The following is a 7522-nucleotide window of genomic DNA, read 5'->3' as shown; positions in this document are numbered from 1 at the left end:
TCAGAACATCTGTCCCAGGTGGATTATTACCCCTTCAGCATCTCAGAACACCTGTCCCTGGTGGATTATTACCCCTACCCTACCCTGCTCCCCCCCCGTTGGCGCTCGAGGCCGCCAGGCTGCTCGTCATTACGCACACCTGTCACCAGTGCTTCATCGGACTCACCTGGACTCAATCACATCATTGATTGCCTCTCCTATATCTGTCACTTCCTCAGTTTCATCCCCCACTTCTGCATTGATGTTGTTTTGTTCCTCTTGTCCAGATGCTGTTCTTGTTTTAGTTTTATGTCTATTTATTATTAAATCTTCACCCTGTACTTGCTTCCCGTCTCCCAGCATCTGTAGTTATGGAACCGCTACAAAACAGGGATATAAAATAAAGGTTATTGCATAATGGTCATGTTCATTTGGAGAGGGATTTAAAGCCTGTCACTCTAATCGGATTACACTTTAGAAAAAAGGTTTCCAAAAGATTTTTTTTGTTGAGGGATAGAAGAATGATTTTCGAGGGATAGAAGAATGTTTTTCATTAAAATAACATCAAATTGATCCGAAATACAGTGTAGACATTGTTAATGTTGTAAATGACTATTGTAGCTGGAAACTGAAGATTTTTTTATGGAATGTCTACATAGGCGTCCAGAGGCCCATTATCATCAACCACCATTCCTGTGTTCAAATGGACGTTGTATTAGCTAATCCAAGTTCACCATTTTAAAAGGCTAATTGATCATTAGAAAACCATTTTGCAATTATGTTAGCACAGCTGAAAGCTGCTTCCCTGATTAAAGAAGCAATAAAACTGGCCTTTAGACTAGTTTGGACACTGTGCTAACTGACCTCCAAACGAGCTTCAATGCCATACAACACTCCTTCCGTGGCCTCCAACTGCTCTTAAACGCTAGTAAAACCAAATGCATGCTTTTCAACTGTTCGCTGCCCGCACCCGACCGCCCGACTAGCATCACCACCCTGGATGGTTCCGACCTATGTGGACAACTATAAATACCTCGGTGTCTGGCTAGACTGTAAACTCTCCCTCCAGACTCATATTAAACATCTCCAATCCAAAATTAAATCAAGAATCGGCTTTCTATTTTGCAACAAAACCTCCTTCACTCATGCTGCCAAACTTACCCTAGTAAATCTGACTATCGTACCGATCCTCGACTTCGGAGAGGATTAGCGTGTCTAGTGTGAGAAACAGACACCTCACAAGTCCTCAACTGGAAACTTCATTAAATAGTACCCGCAAAACACCAGTCTCATCGTCAACAGTGAAGAGGCGACTCCGGGATGCTGGCCTTCTAGGTAGAGTTGCAAAGAAAAAGACATATCTCAGACTGGCCAATAAAAATAAAAGATTAAGATGGGCAAAAGAACACAGACACTGGACATTGAGACTGGTGTTTTGCGGGTACTAATAATGAAGCTGCCAGTTGAGTACTTGTGAGGAGTCTGGAATAAGAAGAAACCCGCGACAGATAACTGATAATTGAAGATACTAATTGCATAAAGAAGGTAGCGGGAATTTAGTTCAGTAATAAACCGATCTCATGAAGAACAACACTTCTATATGTTGTCATTATCATTCTGTTAACTCAGTTGATCTTAAATTCACCAATGACAAAAAACAATAACACTTCTGGAGAATAAAGTGGTTGTTTAGAAATGTTATTTCTGTCTGTTCATTTTTATTATCGGAACAGGCATATATTTTTATTAAGCATTAGACACAGAACTCTCAAAACATGAAAACATTCATCCAAACTATTGTATACCTTCAAAATTGCAAGTACATTCTTCAAAAGAACAGAAAGTTAGTCTGTATTTAAAAATCACAGTAGATAAATAAATTCTCAGTCACTAAATCATGATGATCAACACTGGAAGAACAACAACTATCCAAATGTATATCACAAAACAATTTCATAAACTTCCAATCAAATATTATTCCTGATAAAAAATATATGTAGAGAGAGATAGAGGGATAGAAAGGGGGAGATTGAGAGAGAGAGAGAGAGAGAGAGAGAGAGAGAGAGAGGGGATAAAAAGGGGGGATTGAGAGAGAGAGAGAGAGAGAGAGAGAGAGAGAGAGAGATAAAAGGGGGGATTGAGAGAGAGAGAGAGAGAGAGGATAAAAAGGGGGATTGAGCAAAAGAGAGAAAGAGAGAGAGAGAGAGAGAGAGGGGGATAAAAGGGGGATTGAGCGAGAGAGAGAGAGAGAGAGGGGGGGACAAAAAGGGGGGATTGAGAGAGAGAGAGAGAGAGAGAGGGATAAAAAGGGGGATTGAGAGAGAGAGAGAGAGAGATAAAAGGGGGATTGAGAGAGAGAGAGAGAGAGAGAGAGAGAGAGAGAGAGAGAGAGGGATAAAAAGGGGGATTGAGCGAGAGAGAGAGAGAGAGAGAGAGAGAGAGAGGGATAAAAAGGGGAGATTGAGAGAGAGAGAGAGAGAGAGAGAGAGAGAGAGAGAGAGGGGGTTAAAAAGGGGGATTGAGAGAGAGAGAGAGAGAGAGAGAGAGATAAAAGGGGGGATTGAGAGAGAGAGAGAGAGAGAGAGAGAGAGAGGATAAAAAGGGGGATTGAGCAAAAGAGAGAGAGAGAGAGAGAGAGGGATAAAAAGGGGGATTGAGCGAGAGAGAGAGAGAGAGAGGGGGATAAAAAGGGGGATTGAGCAAGAGAGAGAGAGAGAGAGAGAGAGAGAGGGACACAAAGGGGGGGATTGAGAGAGAGAGAGATAAATATGTTTATTGATTGACTGGAGCTGGAGGGTGGGACTAATAACAACAAGTTAACAAATGTAAAACATACGGGGTCTGACAAATGTAGATACTGTTCAGAAATGTTGTGAAATAGCACAGTTACAAATATAAATCAAACTGGACGGACATCAGAAATAGAGGAAGGACTAAAAACAAACAAAATATAACTATTGTAAAATAGATATGACATTTGAAATGTCTTTATTATTTTGGAACTTTTGTGAGTGTAATGTTTACTGTTCATTTTTATTGTTTATTTCACTTGGTGTAATATCTATTTCACTTGGTGTAATATCTATTTCACTTGGTGTAATATCTATTTCACTTGGTGTAATATCTATTTCACTTGGTGTGATATCTATTTCACTTGGTGTGATATCTATTTCACTTGGTGTAATATCTATTTCACTTGGTGTGATATCTATTTCACTTGGTGTAATATCTATTTCACTTGGTGTAATATCTATTTCACTTGGTGTAATATCTATTTCACTTGGTGTAATATCTATTTCACTTGGTGTGATATCTATTTCACTTGGTGTGATATCTATTTCACTTGGTGTAATATCTATTTCACTTGGTGTGATATCTATTTCACTTGGTGTAATATCTATTTCACTTGGTGTAATATCTATTTCACTTGGTGTGATATCTATTTCACTTGGTGTAATATCTATTTCACTTGGTGTGATATCTATTTCACTTGGTGTGATATCTATTTCACTTGGTGTGATATCTATTTCACTTGGTGTAATATCTATTTCACTTGCTGTGATATCTATTTCACTTGGTGTAATATCTATTTCACTTGGTGTGATATCTATTTCACTTGGTGTAATATCTATTTCACTTGGTGTAATATCTATTTCACTTGGTGTAATATCTATTTCACTTGGTGTAATATCTATTTCACTTGGTGTAATATCTATTTCACTTGGTGTGATATCTATTTCACTTGGTGTAATATCTATTTCACTTGGTGTAATATCTATTTCACTTGGTGTAATATCTATTTCACTTGCTGTGATATCTATTTCACTTGGTGTGATATCTATTTCACTTGGTGTAATATCTATTTCACTTGGTGTGATATCTATTTCACTTGGTGTAATATCTATTTCACTTGGTGTGATATCTATTTCACTTGGTGTGATATCTATTTCACTTGGTGTGATATCTATTTCACTTGGTGTAATATCTATTTCACTTGGTGTGATATCTATTTCACTTGCTGTGATATCTATTTCACTTGGTGTAATATCTATTTCACTTGCTGTGATATCTATTTCACTTGGTGTAATATCTATTTCACTTGGTGTAATATCTATTTCACTTGGTGTGATATCTATTTCACTTGGTGTAATATCTATTTCACTTGGTGTAATATCTATTTCACTTGGTGTAATATCTATTTCACTTGCTGTGATATCTATTTCACTTGGTGTAATATCTATTTCACTTGGTGTAATATCTATTTCACTTGGTGTAATATCTATTTCACTTGCTGTGATATCTATTTCACTTGGTGTAATATCTATTTCACTTGGTGTAATATCTATTTCACTTGGTGTAATATCTATTTCACTTGGTGTAATATCTATTTCACTTGGTGTGATATCTATTTCACTTGGTGTAATATCTATTTCACTTGGTGTGATATCTATTTCACTTGGTGTAATATCTATTTCACTTGGTGTGATATCTATTTCACTTGGTGTAATATCTATTTCACTTGCTTTGGCAATGTAATCATATGTTTCCCAGTTCTGCCCCTCAGCAAGGCAGTTAACCCACTGTTCCCCGGGCAGTTAACCCACTGTTCCCCGGGCAGTTAACCCACTGTTCCCCGGGCAGTTAACCCACTGTTCCCCGGGTGCCAAAGACGTGGATGTCGATTATGGCAGCACCCCGCGCCTCTCTGATTCAGAAGAACCATGCAGAAGACACATTTCAGATGAATGCATTCAGTTGAGAGGGATAAAAAGGGGGGGATTGAGAGAGAGAGAGAGAGAGTGAGAGTGAGAGATAGAGAGAGTGTGAGATAGAGAGAGAGATAGAGGGAGAGAGAGTGTGATTAGGGTTCTCCCTGGGCCCTGAGTGATATCAGGAGACAGGAATGAAATGGGTTCAGGTTCCGCTGACATGGCCTTTCAGGGGCCCAGAACCGGGTGATTCCTACTACCACAGACCACAGGCTTCCTACCCTGATGGTATGCTGTATTTTCTGTGTTCTCTCACTCTCACTCTCTTTGTGTGTGTGTGTGTGTGTGTGTGTGTGTGTGCGTGCATGCGTGTGTGTACACATGTAAAATGGTCACTGCGTTCTCTCTTGATTTTTTTAAAGATCAAAGCTTGTCAATGAGAAATTGGTATTCCTGTGCAAATCCAAAATATGTCCCATATTCAACCCTTTCACCCACACGGCTCAGTCGCTGGATGGACTTCTCATCAATAAAGTGGCAGAGAGAACCATTGACCCTTTTTGCCACTACCAGACAGGACTACGACCGTGAGAGCTGATGCAGCGCCATACATGTATCCGCCCTTTTCTTTAAATTTTCGCCGAAAATGACAAATCTAACTGACTGTAGCTCAGGACCTGAAGCAAGGATATGCATATTCTTGGTACCTTTTGAAAGGAAACACTTTGAAGTTTGTGGAAATGAGAAATTAACGTAGGAGAATATAATATATTAGATGTGGCAAAAGATAAGAAGAAAATAAAAAAAACATGCACTTTGTCATTTTTTAAATCCATCATATTTGAAATGCAAGAGAAAGGCCATCATGTATTATTCCAGCCCAGGTGCAATTTAGACTTTGGCCAGTAGATGGCAGCAGTGTATGTGCAAAGTTTTAGACTGATCCAATTAATCATTGCACATATGTTCAAAATGTTGTATCAAGACTGCCCAAATGTGCCTAATTGGTTTATGAATACATTTTCATGTTCAAAACTGTGCACTCTCCTCAAACAATAGCCGGGTATTATTTCACTGTAATAGCTACTGTAAATTGGACAGTGCAGTTAGATTAACAAGAACGTAAGGTTTCTGCCCATACCAGATACGTCTACGTCCTACGGATTTTATTTGTTTATTACAACCTCATGCTAATCACATTAGCCTATGTTAGCTCAACCATCTTGTGGGCTTGGGGTGGTGGGGGGAGCGACCCTGTAGAGGTTAAGTAGATTGCATTAAACATTTATAATATCATTATGATGCCTTATTAAACATTATCAACACATGTACGATGCCTTAAACACCACTAACATATTTATGATGCCTTATAAAACATGAATAACACATGTACGATGCCTTAAACACCACTAACATATTTATGATGCCTTATTAAACATGTATAACACATGTACGATGCCTTAAACACCACTAACATATTTATGATGCCTTATAAAACATGAATAACACATTTATGATGCCTTATAAAACATGAATAACATATTTATGATGCCTTATAAAACATGAATAACACATTTATGATGCCTTATAAAACATGAATAACATATTTATGATGCCTTATTTATGAAGCGTTAATTACAGCTGTTTCGTGCTTCAGAGGGCCTGGTCCCGCAGAGCATATTGATCAGTGTTGATTATTCAGTGTATCATTCATATTGTTGATTCAAGAGTTAAATTGACCCTGTAAGAGTAACATCAACACTTAGTGGTGTCAAAGAACCACCAGTGTTGATGTTAATAACCAGAGTTATTGTTTTACACTGTGGAGAGGTAAACCAGTCCAATCAAAACCACACCCATCATTATTATATTTCCCAGCATGCATGACTGCAGGTAGATCTTTAAGGATTGTTTTTGTATATATCTGTGTTTTTACATGTACATTGATTGATTTAATCTTATGCTACACAAAAATAAATAAGATACATTTTTTTTCTAAACTAAATGTGTTTATTATCTGATTTTAATGGTTTAGGTGGTGCTGTTTTATCACGTTTCCTAACCCTGGTAGTCATTCTGAATGCAGGTTGCAGGTGAATATCCTACTGTCTGGAATCCAATGGGGAATTACAAATCATTTTGCACGTCAGCATAATGTGACTTGCAGGCCTGATGTGGTCTGTAGACCACGGGTTTCCTAACACCACCATGTTAGGATTAAAACTAGGCCATCTACTAAGCCAATACGTAAGGCTTTATGATAGATGTAATGTATTGTCATAGAGTTCAATTTGTAGTCGCCAAGGAACTCACTGAGGCCTTTCAAAGGAAAGAATCCAACAACAACCATGTCTCCGTCACTAACAAATAAAATAATGGGTGTTAACTCTTAAATTTACTCAAAAAGAAAATGCACCCTGGGAAATATGTAAATTGGACTTTACAACATACAGTGTTAAACCCCCCCCCCAAAAAATGTTTACTGGATTACACTGCAGTTTCATGACTATGAGCTACGCAAACACTACAATCAACTTCCTTTGAATACTTGTAAACAGTCAAATGGGGAACACAGCGACATAATGACATTTTTAACACTTTCCAAATTGTTGTTTTAACACCAGTACATTCGGACTCATACGTCAACTATATGTAGTGGACCTTTAAAGTTAAATGTACAACATTTATTTTGCTGTGCGCTGTTCCCTGACTCTACCAGCCACTCTTCTAATAATTAAGGCTAATAAACAGTTTTTTTACTGAGTAAAAAAAGCATTAATTGTAGGCAGAAATGAGGTCACCCTTTTTTTTTTAACCTTTATTTAACTAGGCAA

This window comes from Oncorhynchus tshawytscha, linkage group LG08 (genome assembly GCF_018296145.1).
Source record: "Oncorhynchus tshawytscha isolate Ot180627B linkage group LG08, Otsh_v2.0, whole genome shotgun sequence".
Taxonomy (NCBI): domain Eukaryota; kingdom Metazoa; phylum Chordata; class Actinopteri; order Salmoniformes; family Salmonidae; genus Oncorhynchus; species Oncorhynchus tshawytscha.
This window is presented reverse-complemented; position numbering follows the sequence as displayed.